Genomic DNA, 22,928 nt, shown 5'->3' with positions numbered 1-22,928 from the left:
AAAAAAAAAAAAAAAAAAAGAAAAAAGAAAAAAGAAAGAAATTGTCATCTCTGTCTCTCTGTTTTGCATTCTGGTCAAATTCCTTATTTCTCTCTTCTACTTCACTAATTCTCTTTTCAACTGTGTACTTGATCCTATCCCATCTTCTGAGCCTCTTGTCTCAGTGACTGTATTTTTCATTTCCAGGATGTGCCATTTTCATACCTAAATGTTCCTGTCTTGAATCTGCCGTTCGGTTTTTGTAATGTATTTACGTTGATGGCTGTGGTCCCTTTTTCTTATCTCTTTGGTAGATTATTTAAGAGTCTTTATTAGATTCCTCCATAAATTTAACTCTGTCTGGAATGAATTCATGTTCTGGGTATGAATTTTGTTAGTTGTTTCTTAATTGCAATGAAATTCAGATAACATAAAATCAGCCATTTAAAATTTAGTGTGCAATTTAGTGGCATTTAATACACTCAGGATGTTGTGTTCCCATAACTGTTTCTTAACATGCAAAATCCCATGCTTCTGAGTTGGGGCTTGCAGACTCGTTTTTAAAAGTTTAGTCATCGGATCAGGATATGGGAAATCAATTCTCTGAAAGTCAATTCACGAAATGACCTTGATTGGTCAGTTTGCTGAAAATCAATTCTCTAAACGACCCATTTTCCCAAGACTTCAGACAGAAACTTTAAACCTTGTCTGGGCAGTTGGCCACAGCCATTTGGCAGCACAGGCAGGAGCAGGGGCTGAAAATTCCAGCAAAATATGTGAGCCAGGGTTAAGGGCACATTCAGGAGAAAAGACGTTCAGTCAAGCTGCACCAACGCATATCAGGAAAAGTGGCCGCCACAAAACAGAAGCCTTTGGGGGCCATTTTGTTACTCACTAACTAGACCACTCTGGGAGTCGGCTCGGGTCCACCCAGTGGGAGTTGGCTCGGGTCCACCCAGGTCTGGGCAAACAGAGTTTTAGCAAATTGATCTAATTCTGAAGACAAAGAGGCAAGGAGACGTCGAGGGTGCGGTGGAATCTCGGCTTTCCACAAAATTCTGCTAACTGTGTGACCTCAGGCAAGTCGCCAAGCCTCTCTGTGCCTCAGTTTGCCCCTCGGGGTTCCTGTAAGGATTAAATGAGGTCACCTAGGTGTTGGCGGAGGTTAGTAACACTCCCAGTGGGAGAGCTCTCCAGGCTGTCCAGGGCCTGCACCACCAGCCCTCAGGGCCCCTCCTGCTCTCCTCACAAGCTGATGCCACTCTGGGCCCTAGGTTTCAGGAGAAAATGACCTCTGTAGAAGCTCCCCATGCCCAGCCCTGGGGAGGAGGCAAGCCAGGTGAGCTCTTGCAAAAGCCCCCAGGAGCACGGCTCTCTTCCCTTCCTTTTCCTTGATCGGTGGACCTATGCGGGGACATGATAGCAGCGTGTCCCCCATCCTGGCCACCACACCCTCCTGGCAGCCCCAGTCTGACAGTCCCTGCCTTTCCTTCTTTCTAGTGGCAGTGTCTCTAAAGCAGCTTCTCTTTCTCCCGTCTCTGACCTGACCCCGTCACAGGCTGCCTGAGGCCACCCTGCTATCAGCCATATTGGCATTCCCAAAGCCCACTGAACCCGATAGTACGGTGTCCACCAGGAATCAGGTGGGCACTGGAGATCCACACATAATAGGAACCAGAAGAGGGTGGGCCCTTCACCCTCCCCACCTTCTGCACCCCCAGACTGGTGGCTTGCCCCTGGGGCCTCCTCTGGGCTAGGGTCTGCCCACCAATGCTTGTTCCTGTGACAGGCAACGGCAACTCCAGATGTCCCATCACAGCTGCCCACTGGACACAGACATGGGGACACCGAGGGTGCAGGGGGCAAACTCAGCTGCATTGTGCGCAGCAGCTGCTGCCACACAACGGCAAGAGAGGAGCTCCTGCCGGGTGTGCTCGCACCACACACTTCCACCACACACACGCCGGGTTGGTGCCCCGTCTGCTGAAGGGACATGCCACCAGGCATGCTGGGTGCCACTGAGTTGCTGGTGTGTTCAGTGCCTGCTGGCTGAACCTCGGAATTGGTGGCAGTGGCTTTGCTTCATCGCCGTCTGGTTCACTGTGCTCTAAGTTCGGGCGCCCCACGAGCAGTGATGTGTGTCCATGTCTACAGCCTCGCTGGCCTGTCACGTTCCCACGTCAGGCTCTCAGCTCCAGCGTGAATCTCCCACTCCCCTACTGTCTTAGTCCATTCTGGCTGCTACAGCAAAATCCCACAGACTGGCAGCTTCTCAGCAGCAGAAACCTATTTCTCACAGTCCTGCAGGCTGGAAGTCCCAGACCAGGTGCCCGCATGGCCCAGCTCTGGCGAGGGCCCACCTGCAGCTTGCAGATAGGCATCTTCTCACTGTGTCCTCACACGTGGAAGGGGCAAGGGACCTCTCCTTCCTAAGAGCACTAATCCCAGCATGAGGGCTCTGTCCTCCAGGCCTCATCACCTCCCAAAGGCTTCACCTCCTAATGCCACTGCCTTGGCCGTGAGGATTTCCGCCTATGAGTTTTGGGGGACATGAGGGTCCAGCCCTCAGCAGCTGTTACTGTGGCCCGCAAGCCTGCCACCCTCCTGCTGTTGCCAGCCATCCACATGCACCCCAGCCCTTCCCATAGCAGGGACAGGAAGGGATTCAGATCCCACGAGGAAAGCCCTGTTCACACGTCCAGCTCAGCCCTGCATGTCCCACATCCCGCTGGGAGCTAGTGGTGTTCGTCGTAACTCAGCCCCAAGACAGCTGGCAGCACAGGTGCCAACACACGGGGAAATCTGCGTCACTCGGTGCCTGTCTCGTGTTCAGTTTCTAGGTGGCTGGTTCTACCCCGGCAATGCACAGGTTCCCGCCCTCGCAGCTGCCTCTTCTATTCCCATCGTCAGGGTGGCCAGGCCCCCACTCCTATTCTTGGTGGAGCCAGCACTTCCTGCGGGTTCTGGACAACTGGCTGAGACTGGCCTGGGTCTTCTGGGTCCTCAGGCTCAGGCCACGCCACACCCAGGCAGGGAGCTGCAGCCGCCACAACAGTACCTCCCAGCTGCCCTCTGCTGCTGCAGCCAACATCACAATGTCATGTCACAATGTCATGTCACAGCAGGTGACACACACCCCATACAGGCACAGTCCACCCAGCCCCAGTCCCATCTCACCTCTTTCTCTGTCCCTGCTCCCAGCCTATTCAGCCTGAAAACCCACCCCCTCCCTGGCAGAGTCAGCTGGCCCGGGGCCCACCAGGGGGACCAGGGGGACCGGCACTGACGCTGCACACTGCCAAGTCACCCAGCAGACATGAGGGCAGAAGAGCAGGCTGGACAGGACCACCCACTGACCTGTCCCCCTGCATCCTGGGGCTTCCACGTCCCCACCTATGCATGGGGTCTGCAGGGGCTGCACCTACAGGCTTGCTGTGAGCAGGAGTGAGCTCCGTGCGTGGTGAGGGGTCTCCACATGTTCCTGTTATTGCAGATACAGTGATAGACCCTGAATTTCAAGTGCTCCTGTCCAGCAGAAATAGGGCAAAGAGTAGGGGGTAAGGCTTCTACGAGGGGCCACCTCACCAAGCCTGAGGCTCGGGCATCAGAATCACGCTCTGTACTGGGCTCCCTGCTCCGAGGCACTCCAGGGCTTCCCACGACCCTTCCAGGTGCCCTCCTGCCAGGGGTCCAGGGGTCTCAGGTTCCCTGCCCTCGCCTATCTGGGAAGAAGCTGAGCTGATGGATCCTGCACCCCACAATACCGCTGTCTTGGGGCTTTAACACTTAAAAGACCAGCACTATCCCCACCGTTTTACTTTTTGAACCTTTCAAACACATGGCAATGTATTTAACCAGTTGTGCAGTGAAGATCCATGGGCCCCCAGACGCTCCCATTCACACCGCACTACCTTGCCTAGCCCACGTCCATCCACCTATCTTACTTCTGATGCATTTCAAAGTAAGTTATATTTCTCACAGAAAAACACAAATCTAAAGGTCCATCATTAGGCAAGACTAGTAAATAAACCACAGCATATCCATACAAGAAAATATTATGTTCCATTTAAGAGTGAGGTATGGGACTGGGTGGGTGGCTCATGCCTGTAATCCCAGCACTTTGGGAGGCTGAGGTGGGCAGATCACCAGAGGTCAGCAGCTCAAGACAAGCCTGACCAACATTGTGAAGTCCTGTCTCTACTAAAAATACAAAAACCAGACGGGCATGGTGGCATGTGCCTGTAGTCCCAGCTACTCAGGAGGCTGAGGCAGAAGAATGGCTTGAACCTGGGAGGCAGAGGTTGCAGTGAGCCAAGATGGCACCACCACACTCCAGCCTGAGTAACAGAGCAAGGCTCCATCTCAGAAAAAAAAACAATTGAGGTACGTTCCCAAGATACATGGTCAAGTGAATATAGAAAAGTACAGAACTGTGAACAGACAAAGCTACTGTCTGTGCAAACATCTACACAAAGATCCTACCTAAGCCGCAGAAAGTGGAGGTGGCAATCCCTGGGGCCAGCCTCAGCCAGGAGGGGTCCAGGTCCTCCCACAAATAACCCAACCTCCCGTCCTTCAGAGGCACAGCCCGTGGAGGTGCCTGGTAGGACTGAGCATGCTGCCCCCGTGGGACCTGCTCAGCAACTCGGCTGCACAGACTCCTCCTTTCTTCCCACCTCTCCATCCCACTGCTCCCCCGTTCCCTCGGGCTTCCCGGGTCCCCTCCAGGTAATCCACCTGCACCCAAGCCCCTGCCTGGGCTCTGCCTTCAGGGGAACCCAAACCAAGACACATCTCTTTTACATCAAATGCAGTGTGCTTTTCTGCTGAGAGACATGGAAAGGCCTCAGGGGAAACACAAGAATCTGGCGACAATGACCGCCTTTAGGGAGGCACCAGTAGGAGACACAGCAAGATGTTTACTAGTCACTCTTCCTTTGGTTGCTTCTGTGCCTTCTGAACCTTGTTCCCTGGGCATACCTAACTTACTCAAAAACTTACTCTTTCATAAAAGACATCAACTCCTAGGTGTCTGTGCGAGAGAAATGGAAACACATGTGCACCCGGTGTCGTGAACACAAATGGCCGTGAAGTGTTCAGCCACTTGATTGCCAATAGCCACAAGGTGGGCACCCCAGCATCCATCAGCTGCTGGGCAGATGCACAGTACATGCATACGACGAAACCTGGTTCAGCCATGGAAAGGAGGGAGGCTCTGACTCACACCACAGCACAGACAAGCCTCAGGACGTGCTGCTCAGCGAGAGGCCACATCTTGTCTGACTCTGCTGCTGCGAAATATTTGGAGCAGGCGCGTCCAAGGAGACGGGAGGTATGCCAGGGCTGCCAGGGCCTGGGACAGGAATAGGGTGAGCCGTGAAGGGGCACACGGGGTCTATCTGGAAGGATGCAATGTTCCGACATGTTGCGGGAAGTCAGGGATCCCGAACGGAGGGACCAGCTGAAGCCGTGGCAGAAGAACATAAATTTGAAGATTTCATGGACATTTATTAGTTCCCCAAATTAATACTTTTATGATTTCTTATGTCTATCTTTACTGCAATCTCTGAACATAAATTGTGACGATTTCATGGACACTTATCACTTCCCCAGTCAATACCCTTTTGATTTCCTATGCCTATCTTTACTTTAATCTCTTAATCCCGTCATCTTGATAAGCTGAGGGGGATGTATGTCGCCTCAGGACCCTGTGCTGATTGCATTAACTGCACAAATTGTTTGTAGAGCATGTGTGCTTGAACAATGTGAAATCTGGGTGCCTTGAAAAAAGGAACAGGATAACAGCAATGTTCAGGGAACAGGAAGACGGCCTTGGACTCTGACTGCCGGTGAGCTGGACAGAACAAAGCCATATTTCTCTTCTTTCAAAGGCAAATAGGAGAAATATCGCTGAATTATTTTTCTCAGCAAGGAACATCCCTGAGAAAGAGAATGTGCCCTGAGGGTAGGTCTATAGAAGACCCCCTTGAGGCAGCTGCCTTTTACGGTCAAAGTCGAAGGGATGAAATAAGCTCCGGTCTCCAGGCTTATTAGGAGGAGGAAATTCCCACCTAATAAACTTTGGTCAGACAGGTTGTCTGCTCTCAAACCCTGTCTCCTAATAAGATGTTATCAATGACAATGCGTGCCCGAAACTTCATTAGCAATTTTAATTTCGCCCCATCCTGTGGTGCTGTGATCTCCCCTGCCTCCACTTGCCTTGTGGTATTTTATTACCCTGTGAAGCATGTGATCTCTGTGACCCACACCCTATTCATGCACTCCCTCCCCTTTTGAAAATCGCTAATAAAAACTTGCTGGTTTTATGACTCGAGGAGCATCACGGAACCTGCTGACATGTCATGTCTCCCCTGGACACCCAGCTTTAAAATTTCTCTCTCCTGTACTCTTTCCATTTATTTCTCAGACCAGCCCAGATGCTTAGAGAATAGAAAATAACCCACGTTAACCATTGGGGGCGGGTTCTCCCAATACCGACGGTGGATCGTGCTGGTGGCTGCATGATGCGGTGACAACCACTAAATCATACACCTGAGACAGGTGACTTGTGTAGCATGCAAATTCCACCTCAATAAAGTTTTTTAAAAACAACAACAAAAAGGTGACTGACACCTCAGAACCTCCAAGTGGGGGCAGCGGTGGGCACTGCCTGCTCCTGCTGGTGGGAACTGGGTGGGGTGAGCCCCCGCCAGGAGTCTTCCCGGGCAGGCTTGGCTGCCAATGCCTGGACACAGCTATCTGGGTGACTGGGCTCCATGACATTTGCCTAGGACACAGCAGGGGAGCCGCAGCACGCCCCTTTCTCAATCTCATTTCTGCGACTCAAACAAGAAAACCTTAAACAAATAAACTAACAAAAAGGGTGACACACGGAGCTCCTGGCTGGGGTGCAGGGCTGTCTTGAGCCCCCCAAGAATCTCTGTGCAGACAGGCTCTTGGCCGTGCGGGCCCCCACACCACTGCCCAATCCTCCTTCTGATGGGCTGTGACCCAGGGACACTTCTGCAGGCATCGTCCTGCATGGGTGGAGACAGGAGGGCTGAGGCCGGGCCAGGCAGCATCCTGTACACTCAGGAAGACCCCATGACTTCGCAGGGGGTGGCAAGGACCCAGGAAATGTCCACCCCCCTTTTTATTGACAACACTGAGGAGCCCTCAAGTCCTGGCCTTTACCCCACCTCCCCGACACGCCCATTCCTCCCTGTGGTAGGTAGGCCATTCCTGCATTGCTATAAAGAAACTGAGACTGGGTAATTTATAAAGAAAAGGGGTTTGACTGGCTCAGTTTCTGTAGGCTACACAGGAAGCATGGCACTGGCATCTGCTTGGCTTCCAATGAGGCCTCAGGAAGCTTCCAATCATGTCAGAAGACACAGGAGGAGCCCATGTGTTGCACAGCAAGAGTGGGAGGGCAGGTGGTGGGGGGAAGATGCCACAGACTGATTCCCAGCTCTCTCGAGAGCTCACTATCACAAGGACAGCACCAAGCCAGAAGGGAGCCATCCCTATGACCCAGCTCCTCCCACCAGGCCCTACCTCCAGCACTGGGGACTACATCCCCACATGAGACTGGAGCGGGACATCCAAGCTATATCACCCTTTCAGCAGGGAGGAGCAGAGGCTCCCCACTGTGTGCTGCTCAGAGCAGCCAGAGACCAATATCAAACGAAAAGAAGGAGAAACAGAGCCAGCACAAGGCAGGACCAGCCCTGTGTTCAACACAGCCCTATAGCTCTGTAACGTTTCAGTTATTAAAGTGAATGCAACCAGGCACAGTGGCTCACAACTGTTATCCCAGGACTTTGGGAGGCCGCGGCGGGCAGATCACCTGAGGTCAGGAGTTCGAGACCAGCCTGGCTAACATGGCAACACCCCAACTCTACTAAAAAAAAAATACAAAAATTAGCTGGGTGTGGTGGTGCATGCCTGTAATCCCAGCTACTCAGGAGGCTGAGGCAGGAGAATCACTTGAACCTTGGAGGTGCAGGTTGCAGTGAGTCGAGATCACGCCATTGCACTCCAGTCTGAGTGAGAGTGAATGAGACTCTGTCTCAAAAATAAAAATTAAAATTAAAAATAATAAAGTTAATGTAAGAATAAGAGGAACTTTGAAAAGCAGTTTTCTTATCATTTAAGGCTTATCGGTGTAACTACATCTCCTCAAATCATCAGAACCATAATCAATGATTTAGGGTGAGTGATTCTTCCAAACACCTTAAACTTCTTGAAAGCAAACAAAACACACAAACATATAAAATGGGTTCCACACTTATTTTATGTCAGGGTTTATGTTATTTATTTGTTTCCATGCTTGTGTAAACCATCTTAGCTTATAACACTGCCTATTTTGAGAGCTTCCTGGAGTTTAAGTAATATTACGTTGATACTTTGCTGGGGTTACAGAAGCCCTTTGTGACCCAAAGGAAAAATGTTACCTTTTCAGCCTAATGGTGATTATAGGATGAATAATCCACCTATTGGCTGATTTTTAACTTAAAAACATCTTTTTGAGACAGGCGTCACTCTGTCACCCAGGCTGGAGTGCAATGGCCCGATCCTGGCTCACCGCAACTTCAAGCTCCTGGACTCAAGCAATCTTCCTGCCCCAGCCTCTCGAGTGGCTGAGACTACAGGCATGTCCTACCGCACCTGGCTAATTTTTTTTTTCATAGAGATAGGGTCTTGGCTCTATTGCCCAGGCTGGTCGCAAACTCCTGGCCTCCAGTGATCTTCCCGCCTCAGTCTCCCAAAGTGCTGGATCACAGGCAGGAGCCACAGGGCCCGGCCAATTTTTAACTTTTTATTAGGAAATTGCCAAATACATACCAACGGAAAGCAAAGTATACTAAACACTCTGTACCTGCCAGCCCTGCTGCCCTCATCACAGTGGCTAGTGACCAGTGACCTCTCATCTGCACCCCATGGCACCCTGAGCCCCATCCCCACGCCAGCACCACTGGCATATTTTTAAGTAAATCTCTCATTTCACCACCAACAGTGCAGTAGAATCTCTAAATGACAGCTCTTTCTAAAAAATAATCACGATCCCATTATCACACCCAAAAGTAAGTAATACCTTCAAACCACCAAAGTTCCCAATGGCCTCATCAATGCTTTTGGCAGCCTCTGTTTGGTTGGCTTATGACAACAGGGTCCAGACAAGGTCTGCGTGCTGTGTTTGGCGACGAGAGCTCATCTTTTTTTGATCAATAGACGAGATTCCTTCTCCTTCTCCTCCTTTCATTGATTTGTTGAGGACAGGACACCAGGTTGTTGCCGGGTCTCATGGCCTCTGCGTGGCTGGGTGCAGTTCAGCACATTCCCCCCTGTGCTGGTACACCAGTGCTTAGAACTGGAGGCTGACCTCATTCAGGCTGGTCCCAGTTGGGCCGTGCGATTCTCAGCATGTCCCATCCAAAGGCGCACGGGGTCTGGTTGGCCCTGTCCTTCTGATTAGATCGATTGGGGTCCATCTATGGCCAACCTGCCCCACACTGTGAACGCCCCCATCGGCCTTTCGCCTCCTAATTTCCACAGCCATTGAGGACCAATGCCCACATCTGAGATTTCACTGAAGTTGCAAAATGGCAATATTTTAATTCATTCTTCATTTATTAGCTATTTTTTTTTTTTTTTTTTTTTGAGACGGCGTCTGGCTCTGTCACCCATGCTGGAGTGCAGTGGCGCAATCTTGGCTCACTGCAAGCTCCACCTCCCAGGTTCATGTCATTCTCCTGCCTCAGCCTCCCGAATAGCTGAACTACAGGCGCCACCACCACGGCTAATTTTTTGTATTTTTAGTAGAGACGGGGTTTCACTGTGTTAGCCAGGATGGTCTTGATCTCCTGACCTTGTGATCCTCCCACCTCGGCCTCCCAAAGTGCTGCGATTACAGGCGTGAGTCACCGTGCCCGACCTATTAGCTAACTTTCTATAAAGAACTTTCCGTCATCAACTCTTTGTTTGCCAGGACAGCAGGATACATAATTGATTCTGTCCCTTTATGAGTTCTCAGAATAAGGTGGTCCCCTAACTCTTTCAAGGTGAAGGAGTTATTAATCACCTTTTAAAAAATACCCATGATGGCAAGCAGCAGCGCAGGCCACGCAGCAGAAGGCTAGGTGGCTTGGGTGTGCGGAGGCCACAGCCATGGAGGGAGTCCAGGGAGGAAACCGCACCATGGAGACCTGAATGAAGCCAGGGCCTGAGCCTGGCAGGAAAGGGGACGTCACGTGCCAAGGTCCCGAGGCAGGGGGACCTGAAGATGGACGTGTGGGACAGGTTACTTGGCACAGCAATGGAGGTGGCTGGAGCCTGCAGGACAGTCACACGGGCAGAGAAGACACTCGGGGCTCTCGTCTTGGCTCCCGCTCTGCCTGCGCTGGAGCTGCAGCTGCTGCCTGGGGCACAGAGAATTCGAGGGAGAGGCTTTCCCGGCAAGTCCAGGGGAGTGAGAGACACACAAGTGAAGGGCCCTTCGACTGGTGATGAACAGGACAGCCGTGCAACCTGAACCGGAGAAGAGGGAAGGGAGGGCCAGGGAAACAGCACTCCAGGGCCATGGGAAACCAGCAGGCGTTGTGGCTGAACAAACACCATGAAGGGGCTGCTGAGGAGCCCAGCCAAGGCAGTCAGGCTGGCCTGACAGTTCGGGAGGGCCTCACGGGCAGCTCTGAGGCAGGGGCAATGTGTGGTGGCAGCTTCGTGGTCCCTGAGGGGCAGTGCCATCTCCCCAGGGCTGCAAGCCAGGGCTTCCCTGTGCCCCCTACTGTTGCCCCTTCTGTTCCCCTAGCCCTTCTGATGAGTCAGCTGGTGCCAGGTAGGAGGGGGGATAATTTACAACCAACATTTGCATTTTAACAAGAACTTCCTTGAGACAATTTCCTAAAGCAAAAGAGCGACTGTGGCGTTAACAATAGCCACCATGTAGGCATCACCTCCTTAGTCCCACTGCCAGCCTGAGCCACTGTTTTCCCCTTTCGTGGAAGAGGAAACCGAGGCTGAAGGTTGAGCAGCACGCCCAAGATTCCACATGGGGGCAGTCGGAGCCCAGACACCCTCCTCCAGCGTCTGCCACACTCTGGGGGACCTCACCAATCCCCACTGCCACCCCTACCCACTGTGGCCTGGCCCTTGGGTGGCAGTGTCTCTGGCTCAAAGAGAAGGCAGGGTCAGCAGCATAGCTGGATAAACCGACCATCAGCAGAGACCCTGGGCCTCCTTAGCCATCACCTAAGGGAGGCTCCTCCGGATGGGACGAGCTGGCCTGGCGGCTCTTGCCAGGGCTGCAGGGAACAGGATGCTCCCTCTCAGAAGCCGACTCAGCTCTGCCACGCGACTCAGCTCTGCCACGTGACTCAGCTCTGCCACGCGGCTCAGCTCTGCCACAGGGCACAGGACAGACTGCCCCGAGATGCCGCAATGCTCCTCCTGGTCCTCCAGTTATGCGGCCTCCCCCTGGATGTTTCTAACAGTACACGTGTGCTTGTTTCTGGGGCTGCCCCTGAGTGGGAGCCTGGGAAGGACTGGCCGTCCGCAGGGCCCTCGGTCTCCGCCCCAGCCAGTGGTAAAGTGTGGCTGTAGCTGTGCTACCACCTCCAGGTGAGGGGCCGGCTGCAGGTGGTCCTTTGTGTGATGGGCTGTCTGGGGAGGCCCTGCTGCCCATGGGTGCTATAGATTTGCAGTGCAGGGGCCCAGGGTGACCCTGGAGGAAGGACGTCCTGTGAGCCTTGAGCCTGTGCAGCAGGCCAGGTCAGAACCACATACTGGAAATCCCCTTCAGCTAAGCCGGTCTGTCCCCTAACACCATCCCCCTGACCAAGACTTCCTGACGCCCTGAGGGTGCATCTGCCTTCCAAGGCGAATATCTCACACCAACTCTGCAGCCAGCAAGTTCGCGCTGAAAGCTGGAAGCCCGCTGGTGGGGGAGCAGACCAGGACTCCTCACACCCGAAGAGCAACTGCTAGACACTCCCTAGCACACCCCGTGCCTGTCTGACCCCATCAAGCCTGACTGTGATCGCGGAGTGTGGCTTTCTGAGCCCCTAAGGAAAACCTCCAGCGTGACCCCTGCACTTTGTAAAGGACAAGAAGGCCTGTGGGTGGAGACAGAGGAGGGGTTTCTGCTGGGTCCTGCCTGGAGAACAGGTCTGACGCTGAAGGACCCCTCGGGCTGTCCTGGGTCACAGTGAGGTCAGAGTGAGGGGGCCACACAAGCCCTCAGGACCCACCGGGCAAGTCCATGGCGAGTCCAGACCCATGATGGTGGGCACCGTGAGCCTTGTGGTCCACAGGGTCAGGCTGGTACACGCTGTGTTCTCACCCAGAAAGGCCGTTCCAGCTCCTTCTGGGCTCCTCCTCCTCCTCCCCAGCCTTCTCTGTCTCTCCGCCCACCCCGCTCTCTGTCTCCCTCACACACGGAGTACAGAATTGTGGGGAGATGACTCTGTATTTCCTCATCTGTGTTTATCACAGTGACTCACCCATCCGCGGCTGCTGGGTGACTGGCAGGTTTGTGCTGAGCTTCCGAGTGAGGTTGCTTTGGAAGAGGAAGGCATGACCACCCAGCGATTAGCAGAATGTCCGGCGTGGGCAGCGCCACCCAGCTGTCGACACTGACACCCAGGCTATCCTGACAGGTGGCCGCAGGCGGATGTGTGTGCACGCGGAGTTTCTCAGGACTCAACCTTCTTAAAAAGGAGGTTTGCAGTGAAGAGCACAGGGGTGCTCACCAGGAGAGGACGGAAATGCTTCCATCAACCCAGTGGGTTTGGGGAGCAAAGCAGAAGTGTGTTGGGGCAGGTGTCAGACCACCTGTGCTGCTGGAGGCCTCTTGCACGAGCCTCTATCCACTCAGATTCACGGCAGGATCTGCCCCCGACAAAGCACTTCACCTGGACCGAGCTCCCGGGCACCAAGCAGCTGACATTTGATTCTTGCAACAACTGTGCAGTAAGTGTGGTTACAGCCCCTACTCTGCGCCCAGAAAGTTCTGCCATCTGACCAGGCAGGCGCAGTGACCCATGGAGGGGCAGGGCAGAACGCCCTCACCCGTGGACATCTCCCGCCCCTGCTTTCCTTCATGGGGCGCTGCAGCACTCCCGGGTTCTCCCCCTCCCTCCGTGGGGCGCCGCAGCACTCCCGGGTTCTCCCCCTCCCTCCGTGGGGCGCCGCAGCACTCCCGGGTTCTCCCCCTCCCTCCGTGGGGCGCCGCAGCACCCCTCCATGGGGCACCGAAGCACTCCTGGGTTCTCCCTCCAAAGGGAAGAATGACGGAGAAGGCGAGAATGTGCATGTGCCCATGGCTGGCAACTGCTTGTGAGAAGGAGACCAAACTCCTCGGCTCACACCAGGACTTCCACCTGGCCTCTCCCGGAGGCCACCTCGCCTGGACAAACTCAAGTTTCCAACTGAACTGGGAGAAGGGCAGATGCCTGCTTGAAAGAGGGATCTGTCCCGGGCAGACTGGCCCACATTCCAGTGGCAGCAGCCCTTCCTGAGATTCGCTCTGAAACAATTTCTCGCCTAGGATGTGGAGAAGACACACAGAAGGAGAGGTCTTTCAGAAGCACTGAAATTTTACAATTCAAAGCTGCCACCAATTGCTTTGGTTGGGATCCAGCTACTAAAATCCAGAGACATCTACGAAAACACCCCTAATGTGAACCTGCTGCCCGAACTCCAGCGCACTCCCTTGTCCTGTGAGCAGGGACCCCGAACTCCAGCGCACTCCCTCGTCCTGTGGAGCAGGGACTCCCAGGAGTGGTGCTCTTTAGCCCCAGAGAGCACCCAGGCCAGCCAGCTGACTTCACCCATCTCTCTCTCAAACACACATGCGTGCGGGCACACACACATGCACACAGCACTCCCCTGCCACACATTATCACTCACACATGCTGACAAACAAAGGCATCCAAATCGGAAAGGAAGAAGTAAAATCCTGTTTGTGCACCAAAAACTAAAGATTATACACACACACACACACACACACACACACACACACACACAATCCGTTAGAACTAATAAATGAATTCAGCAAAGTTGCAGCATACAAAATCAACCTGCAAAAATCAAGCTCATTTCTGTACGCTAACAAATGGCAACCCAAAACCAAATGAAGAAAGCAAGTCCATTTGTAGTAGCGTCAAAGTGAATGAAACACTTAGAAATTAAACAAGGAGGTGAAAGATTTCTACGGTAAAAACTACAAAATGTTGCTGAAAAACATTAAAGAAGACATTAAAAGACATCCCATGTTCATGAATTAGAAGACTTAATATTGGGATGTTAATACTACTCAAAGCAATCTACAGATTCAACACAATAACTACCTACCCTAAATCCAACCGCACTTTTTAAAGAAATTTTAAAATCCATTCTACAATTCATATGGAATTGCAAGGGACTCTGAATAGTCAAGCCAATCTTTTCTTATTTAAAAAATGTATTTCCATTTTTTTTTCTTAGAGACAGGGCCTTGCTCTGTCACCCAGTATGAAGTGTAGTAGCACGATCATAGCTCGCTGTAGCCTCAACCTTCTGGGCTCAGTTGATCCTCCTGCCTCAGCTTCCTGAGTAACTGGGACTATAGGCATACGCCACCATTCCACCTTTTTTTTTTTGACATGGAGTCTCCCTCTGTCGCCCAGGCTGGAGTGCAGTGGCGTGATCTCAGTTCACTGCAATCTCTACCTCCCAGGCTCAAGCAATTCTCCTGCCTCAGCCTCCCAAGCAGCTGGGACTACAGGTGTGCACCACCACGTTCAGTTAATTTTAGTATTTTTAGTAGAGACAGGGTTTCACCATGTTGGCCAGGATGGTCTTGATTTCTTGACCTCATGATCTACCCACCCCAGCCTCCCAAAGTGCTGGAATTACAGGTGTGAGCCACCATGCCCGGCCAATTTTTAAAAATTGTTTATTGTAGAAAAAAGGTCTCTATGTTGCCCAGGCTGCTCTCAAACTCCTGGCCTCAAGCAATGTTCCCACCTCAGCCTCCCAAAGTCCTGGGATGACAGGAGTGAGCCACCACGCCCGGCAATCAAGGCAATATGGAAAGAAGAAGAATAAAGTTGGAAGACTCACACTTCCACATTTCAAAACTTACTACAAAGCTACAGTAATCAATAGAGTGTGGTACAGGCATAAAGACAGACATATGGACCAGCGGAATACAATAGCCCAGAAATAAACACTTGCATATACGGTCAGATGATTTTTGATGAGAGTACCAACACCATTTAATGGGGGAAAGACAGTCTTTCCATCAAATAGTGCTTGGAAAATTGGAAATCCATTTACATGTTTTCTAAAAGTGAAGTTGGATCTTTACCTTACACTGTATACAAAAATTAACTCAGTTAGGCGTGGTGGCTCACACTTGTAATCCTAACACTTTGGGAGGCTGAGGTGGGAGGATCACTTGAAGCCAGGAATTTGAGACCAGCTTGGGCAACATAGTAAGACTCCATCTCTGACTGTAGTCCTAGGTACTCACCTGAACACATGTGGTCCATCCACAAAATGGGATATTACTCTGTTTTAAAAAGTAAGGAAATTCTGACACATGCTACAACATGGATGAGCCTTAAGGTTTAAGATGGTAACTTTTTTTTTTTTTTTTTGAGATGGAGTCTCGTTCTGCCACCCAGGCTTGAGTACAGTGGCACGATCTCGGTTCACTGCAACCTCCGTCTCCTGGGTTCAAGTGATTCTCCGGCCTCGGCCCCCTAAGTAGCTGGGACTACATGTGGCCATCACCACGCCCAACTAATTTTTTCTATGTTTAGTAGAGACGGGGTTTCATCACCTTGCCCAGGCTGGTCTTGAACTCTTGACCTCAGTCATTTGACTGCCTTGGCCTCCCAAAGTGCTGGGAATACAGGCATGAGCCACCGTACCCAGCCATGAAGGTAAAATTTGTGTTGTGTATTTTACAGTAATAAAAACAAATATGCCAAAGGCTAAAAAAATAAAGGTACAGTGGCCAGAGGAAGAAGGGCCCAGCCTGGAATCAGAGCAGAGCTGCGGGTGGGTGAAGACCCCGTGGTAGGCAATGCATTGTAGCCGATGGGGTGCAGTAGTGTGTGCCAGGCAAAGGGGACAGTTCGAGCTCCCACATCCAGGCTGGAGGGCCTTCATCTACCCAGCTGGGAATGCCTGCTCACTCTGCAGGAATGTGCAGCTGCTACTCACCCCGTCTTGTGACCACCAGCAAATGGATTGCTGGTGTTAAGCTGTGGCCTCAGCCACCTCAACAGGGCCCTGTCTGGCCATGGAGACGTTCCCCAAGTTCCAGTCATTGTCAGCTGCTGGGAACACTCTTCGGTGCTGAATCAGCCCGTTGGAGTCATACGAGTGTGAAAAGGCACCTGAATGAGGGCAGCCTGGGGACAGGAGAGATTTCTGGAACATGGGGCAGGAGGCAGCCTGGACCTCTGAGACATAGCCACTGGCCCTGGCCCAGGCCCAGCCTCCTCCTCCCAACACCCCTGCTCCCAGGCGCCAGGACAAGGGGCCAGAGGAGACCCAGGTGGCCCAGATCCAATCCTTCCATGGTTCCCTGGGTGGGGCCAGTGCAGGGACCTCCCGGAAGCCACTGCTATCTCCATCACCACCCAGACTCAGGCCAATCTGAGAACCCAGGATTAGGAAGTCACCTCTGAGATGACCGGGTTAACACTTCCACATGGTGCGTTAACATCTGCTGTTATAAACTTCACCGTAAGCATACACTGTGCCTTAAGACGTTAGCTAATGGGAATACAACAAATACATCACTTTAAATGTACACAGACACACAAATTGCTGGGTGTGCAAACATTTTTTACACTTTACACAAAAGAACTCGGTGGCTTCTGGGCTGGAGGACAAGGCCCTCTGAGTCCTGTTTGAAGCATGGGGTGTGATCCTAGGACAGACGCCTTTAGCTGAAGGGGTGGGCAGGACAGAGGCCCTTCCACCAACAGAACCCTGAAAGGGACTTGAGACAAATGGCCAGCCCGCCCGCAGAGGGCCTGAAAGGGCAGGCCGGGAGCAGAGGAGGCTGCTGTCTAAATATGAGGCGCTATTCTTGGCGGCCACATGTTCACGTTGCCCACAGAGCCCAGAGGGCAGCTCCGGACACAGCCAGGCTTGGGGGAGGGCAGCCAAAATGCCACCAGCCAGGACTGATGCAGGGCTAGGACAGGGGCCAGGCCTCCTCCCACCTGTGACTCTCCCTGTCCTGCCCACCCACCCACGGAACCACAGGAATGCGTTACGGATTGCAGGGGACACTGTGCCCACCCTGTGACCTTCCATCCCTGTGCACCACACTGCCAGCCTCTCCTCCCCTGCAGCAGGGGCCCCAGGGGCACCAGGGCCTGTCTAGGTCCCAGATCCAGACTTTCAAGGTCTGCAAATCACGGGATTTGTCCTAACAAGAGGGAGGGAAGCTTCCAACGTCATCTCCCTGCATTTCTGAGCCACTGAGAACTCAGAATCACTTAAAGGTAGTGCAATTCACCCCCAAATCACTTTTCCAAAACTTAGGGCCAGCTGGGGGGTGTCTGGGATGCAGCAGAAATCACTTACGGGGAAGTCAGAGCTGTAACAACAGCACTGGCCTGATCCCTTCCTGCCCCTCGCCGCTCACACACCATACACGCCACACTCACACCACACTTATACCACACATGCTCACACCACACACTCACACCAAACTCATCACAGACACATCACACACCATACACGCACACACACAACATACATGCACACATATCACACACAGCACACACGTATACCACACGTGATCACACCACTTATACCACACTCACCCCACACACTCCACGCACCATGCATGCACACACATCACACATATACCACACACACCCCGACACACAACCACATTCACAACACACAGCCCATACACACATTGACACCACACTCCCCCACAAACACACCATACATGCAGACACCATACATACCCACACACTGCACACATTCACACTACACACATACACCACACATACACCCTCACACCACACACGCACACACTCTATATACCACATATGCACCCCCCACCCCTCACACACACACATACACACCACCTCCCACCGCCCCACGCCCATAACAGGCTATTCTATTCATTCTGGGTGACGGGAATATGAGCGTTGCTCTTAGTCACTGTACTTTTTGGCTTTCCATACTTCTCCAAATAGAAATAAAAGAGGAGGGCGGAAGAGGAGCAAATTGGAAGTAAAAGAGCAGGTGCTGGGAGCTTCCCGTGGCTCAGGGGTGGCTTCTGGAACAGGAGGAAGCAGGTGACAACGAAGAGGTGGCTCTGCAGAGGAGCCATGTGCTGGAGCAGAGATAGAAGGGCCAGCGTGCAGGCAGCCTTCAGACTCGGCTGCCCAGCTGGGAGGGCTGTGTCTGCACTGACACAGGTGTCAACAGCAGGGGCGACCTAGAGCGAGTCTGGAAAAAGGAAGGCCGCGATGCCTGCAGGGACCCAGGCCCTCCCAGCCTTAGCACAGCAGTGCTCCTGCCCAAGAACCCGAATGCCTGCTGTTAACTGTCTCAGAACCCACTTCGAGTACAGAAACATGTCTATGCATGCATGTATCTACACAGGTGTGTTTACAGGGTGTGAACACAGTGCAAGTGCACACACACACGTGTGTGTATAATGTGTGTGCATGTGTGTGCCTGGTTCAGGATGTATGTGCATGGACAGCATAGGCACAGCGAACATGCATGTGCGTGAGTATGCTGGGGTCAGGGTGCTGGCCAAGTGAGAATGGGGGTGGGCATGAGGGTGCTGGGCAGGTCCAGGGCAGGAACTCATGGAACTGGAGGCCTGTCTCCCCCTGCTACACTTCAGAGGCAAGAGGGGGTGGACGGAGTCTGGGGGCTACTTCACCCCAGGCTCTGCCCTCCCAGAGGACCCAGCAGAAACCCGTACAACACCCAGTCTCTGTCTGAGGGGAGGATGGGGTGGGAGGGTCCCCTCTAAGCACACTGTGACTTTGGGAAGCGCAGTTGTTCCCCCTTATCCACGGTTTCACTTTCCGTGGTTCAGTGTCCTGAGTCAACTGCAGTCTGAAAATATTAAGTAAAAAATTCAAGAAATAAACAATTTACAAGTTTTCTATTGCTCGCCATTCTGAGTGGCGTGATGAAATCCCTGCCATCCTGCTCTGTCCTACCCGGGACGTGCAGCATCCTTTGTCCAGCATTTCCACAGTGTCTATTTGACCTGCCCACTAGTCACATTGTAGCTGTCTTTTTTTTTTTTTTTTTTGAGACGGAGTCTTGCTCTGTACCCAGGCTGGAGTGCAGTGGCACCATCTCGGCTCACTGCAACCTCCACCTCCCAGGTTCAAGTGATTCTCCTGCCTCAGCCTCCAGAGCAGCTGGGATTACAGGCATGCGCACCACCACACCTAGATAATTTTTGTGTTTTTAGTAGAGATGGGGTTTCACTATGTTGGCCAGGCTGGTCTCAAACTCCTGGCCTCAACTGATCTGCCCACCTCAGCCTCCTAAAGAGCTGGGATTACAGGTGTGAGCCACCGTGCCCGGCTGCAGCTGCCCTGATGATCAGACCAAGTCTCGAGGTATCACAGCACCTGAGTTCAAGTAACCCTTATCCCACTTAATAACAGCCCAACGCAGAAGAGGAGTCATGCTGGCTTATTGTTCTAATTGTTCTATTTGTTCTATTATTAGCTACTGTTGTTAGTTTCTTACTGTGCCTAATTTATAAATTAAACTTTATCACATGTATGCATGTACGGGACAAAACATGGTCTATCTAGGGTTCAATACTATCTGCGGATTCAGGCATCCACCGGGGGTCTTGGAATGCATCCCCTGAGGATAAGAGAGGCCACCGTACCTAGGCACTGAGCCTCCAATTGCTGTTCATCTGTCATGTAGTGACTGACGGCTGAGAGCAGGGACGGCGGCTGCACAGCCTGGAGAGGGATGCGGCCTGGCCTGGGGCTCCCATGGCCCAGACAAAGTCAGCCCCATGTCTATGTCCCCGGAAGGCTCAGAACCAAGGAAGCCAGGGTGGGCGGTGCCAGGCGCACCTTCTGGGGTGGGAGAAGAGAGGGACAAAAGCTGCCCTGTGAGAGGAGCCTCCCCCTCCTCCCCAAGCCCGGTTAGAATGGGGCGAGGGTAGAACAGGGACACTGCCCAGAGTGAGAAGAATGAGAAGAGTGAGAATTTGGGTGAGACTCAAAAAGCCCCCAGCAGAAGTTGGAAGACCTTGTCCAAGTTGTACCTGAGGCCCACCCAGGGCATCTGCAGGGCTGAGCCTACCTGTGAGTCATTCGCAGGCTGCCGCCGTGCAGCTGGACCGCAGCCTGGCTCAGTCAGTGCCAATGTGCATGAATGCTACTGGGACACGGTCCCTGCATGCATGTGAACATGAGATGTCCATGAATTTGGAATAAAGAAGGGCACGAGACCAGGGGCTTTGGAGGGATGTGAGGCCTGCAAAAGGCTGAGTGGGGACGGAAAGGGCAGAGGCCGAACTGGAGCTCTCCCATAAGAGCATGCAGACCCGAAAGCAGTTGCTGCCATGACAGCTGTGGGTTCAAATTCAGTTTCAACTACTGCCCGTTCCATGACCTTGGGCAAAGGACTCCACCTCCACGGGCCACACTTGGACTGCACCAGGGGTATGCTGGGCACTGTTCCAGGAGCTAAGTGTAAGCGCGCTTCAGCTTTACAGTTTCCATGAGCCTGCTGGAGGGCGTGAGCAGCATCTCTACTGCGCAAATGAGAGGAGTGAAACACACACGGGTCCAGCGAGGGCAGCTGGAGCGTGTGGGAGGCTGGTGGGGGCCCCAGGGCTCTCTGAGCACATGGCACAGTGGCATGTGCTGGTGGGGTTGGTGGGGAGCAGGTCGTAGGCTCAGGCGGCCACCCTCTAAGTGGCCAGGCAAGGATGTCCGTGTGTACACTGCAGGAGCCGCAGCCTCTATCACGTGGGGAGATGCAAGCTTGAGCCTCTCTCTGCTTGCCCAGAGGCAGTGAGGTCCCATTCACCTTTGCTCTTTGTCCTGGAGCCTGGGGGTGGCCAGTGGGGCTGTTCCCTGGGGCTAGATCGGAGCTTCCAGGGAACAAATTACCCACCCCTGCTTACTGACTTTCCCACCCCTCCCCAGAATGCCTCTAGGATGGGCTGATTCCAGAACCTCCCCAGGGTGGAATCTGGAACCAAGATCCTTTCAAAGAGCAGGAAAACTTTGGTCCACGGGTGGAGTTTTCCTTCTGTTTCCAAAGCCCTAATGGTCAGGCCGGAGACTGTGGCCTACTTGGATCTTCAAAGTGAGTTGTCAAGGAGGCCAGCCTCTGTCCCTCGCCATGGACCCCTTTTGGTCTGGACTCACAGCCTGTGTATGAAAACTGGCACTCTCTGCTCAAGGAGAACATGGCCAGATGGCAGAGCCTGATACTGAAGCCCACGGGGCATGCCAAGTAATTACGGACACATCTGAGGGGTCAGAGACATGCTGCACACTGCCTGGCAATGACTCAAAGCATCAGCCCTGGGCCATCTACCTGCGGCCTGGGAGTGGGGCCAACTGATGAGACCACCGTGCCGGGTTCCAGACCCTCGCCCCACCGCAGCAACTGGTCGACTGTCTGGCTTAGATTCCCCCACCAGGCAAAGCTTCCAGACTCCGCATGTGCCTGTGCGCGCCCCTCAGAGCACTGTCACCTGCATTCAGAGTTCAGCTCCATTCCACAGCCAGGCCCTTCCTGAAATGGCCATTTTACAACTGTCTGGCTGAGTCTCAGGAGGGCATGGCTAAGGAAGACTCCCAGCCACACAACCAAAGCTGTAACACCTGATCCCCGCCTGCCCCCATCACCGCAGCTCTTCCCAGTAGAGCATGGGCAGCCCTCATTCTGCTTAAGGATTCACTGACCCCAAGGGGAGGCTGGGGAGTGAGGAGCAGCCCGTCTCTAGGAAATGTTTAACCATGTTTTCACTGGAATGGTTTTCAAATCGATGGCACATTTGCAAGCCAGACACGGTGAAATCAGGGCTTTGCACAGCCATTCCTCTCTCAGCCTCTGCTGTGGGCAGAATGGGGCTACAGTGAAGGCAGGTACAGAAGGCCCTGGGGGTGCTGCCTGTGTTCTTTCCTGTCAGGGAGCCTTCCCTGCACCCCCACTGACCTCCAGGGGCCTCTGCACCCCCATCCCACCCCCACCGCAGCATGGCCTCCCAGCAGCAGCCTAGTACTCCCAGAAGGCATGGCAAGGAGTTCCGGGGTGGATGCCACCTTGGAAAGCAAGCCTGACGGAAACTCAATGCAGCTGGAGTGGAGGGAGCGTGGGCCACACACATTCTGGCTCAGGAAACAACTGCCCCACCCCTTGTGCCCAGCACACGCCTGCACACACATGCAGAGGAGCAGGGGCTCAAAGGGCCTTTAAGATGACTCCCACGCCAGCTCCCCGCCCCCAACATGAAGGGCAGGAGTGTGGCAGTGCTGCTCCCGGAAGTTAGAGACCACCCCTGGATGTCAGGTCACTCTCAGTAGAGGACCACCTTCAGCACATGAAACCCCGGTGCTAACGCAGGCTGCCTGAGCCGACAGCCTGCTCCCCACCAGCCCCACACAGAGAGCACAACCCCTCCTCACCAACACAGGTGCAGAGGCATCACTGAGAGGCCTTCTAATCCGCAGGAGGCTGGATGGAGGGTCCTGTGTCTGTCCAGTCTGCAAACCTCTGGAGTCACTCCTGAGTGCCTGGTGACAGGTGGATGTGGCTGCCACCTGCATGGTGTCCCCAGTCCAGAGGACAGGCAGGTAGTGATGTAGTGTTGCATCTGCTGGGGCTGCCATAACAAAGCACGCCAGATCAGGTGGCCCAAACAGCAGGGATGGATCTGTCTTGCAGTTTGGGAGGTCGGAAAACCC

General features: G+C 53.3%; 1 long non-coding RNA gene across 1 annotated transcript; it reads left to right on the top strand.

Annotated features, from left to right (window-relative positions):
• Positions 1 to 4,462: 4,462 nt before the first annotated feature.
• On the top strand, positions 4,463 to 7,694 carry LOC105555549. The gene is made up of 2 exons (XR_001008491.1): positions 4,463 to 5,401; positions 6,479 to 7,694. It is a non-coding gene; the product is annotated as an uncharacterized LOC105555549 (long non-coding RNA).
• The last annotated feature ends 15,234 nt before the right edge of the window (positions 7,695 to 22,928 follow it).

Source organism: Mandrillus leucophaeus, unplaced genomic scaffold (assembly GCF_000951045.1).
Source record: "Mandrillus leucophaeus isolate KB7577 unplaced genomic scaffold, Mleu.le_1.0 Scaffold69, whole genome shotgun sequence".
Classification (NCBI taxonomy): Eukaryota; Metazoa; Chordata; class Mammalia; order Primates; family Cercopithecidae; genus Mandrillus; species Mandrillus leucophaeus.
This window is presented reverse-complemented; position numbering and strand designations above follow the sequence as displayed.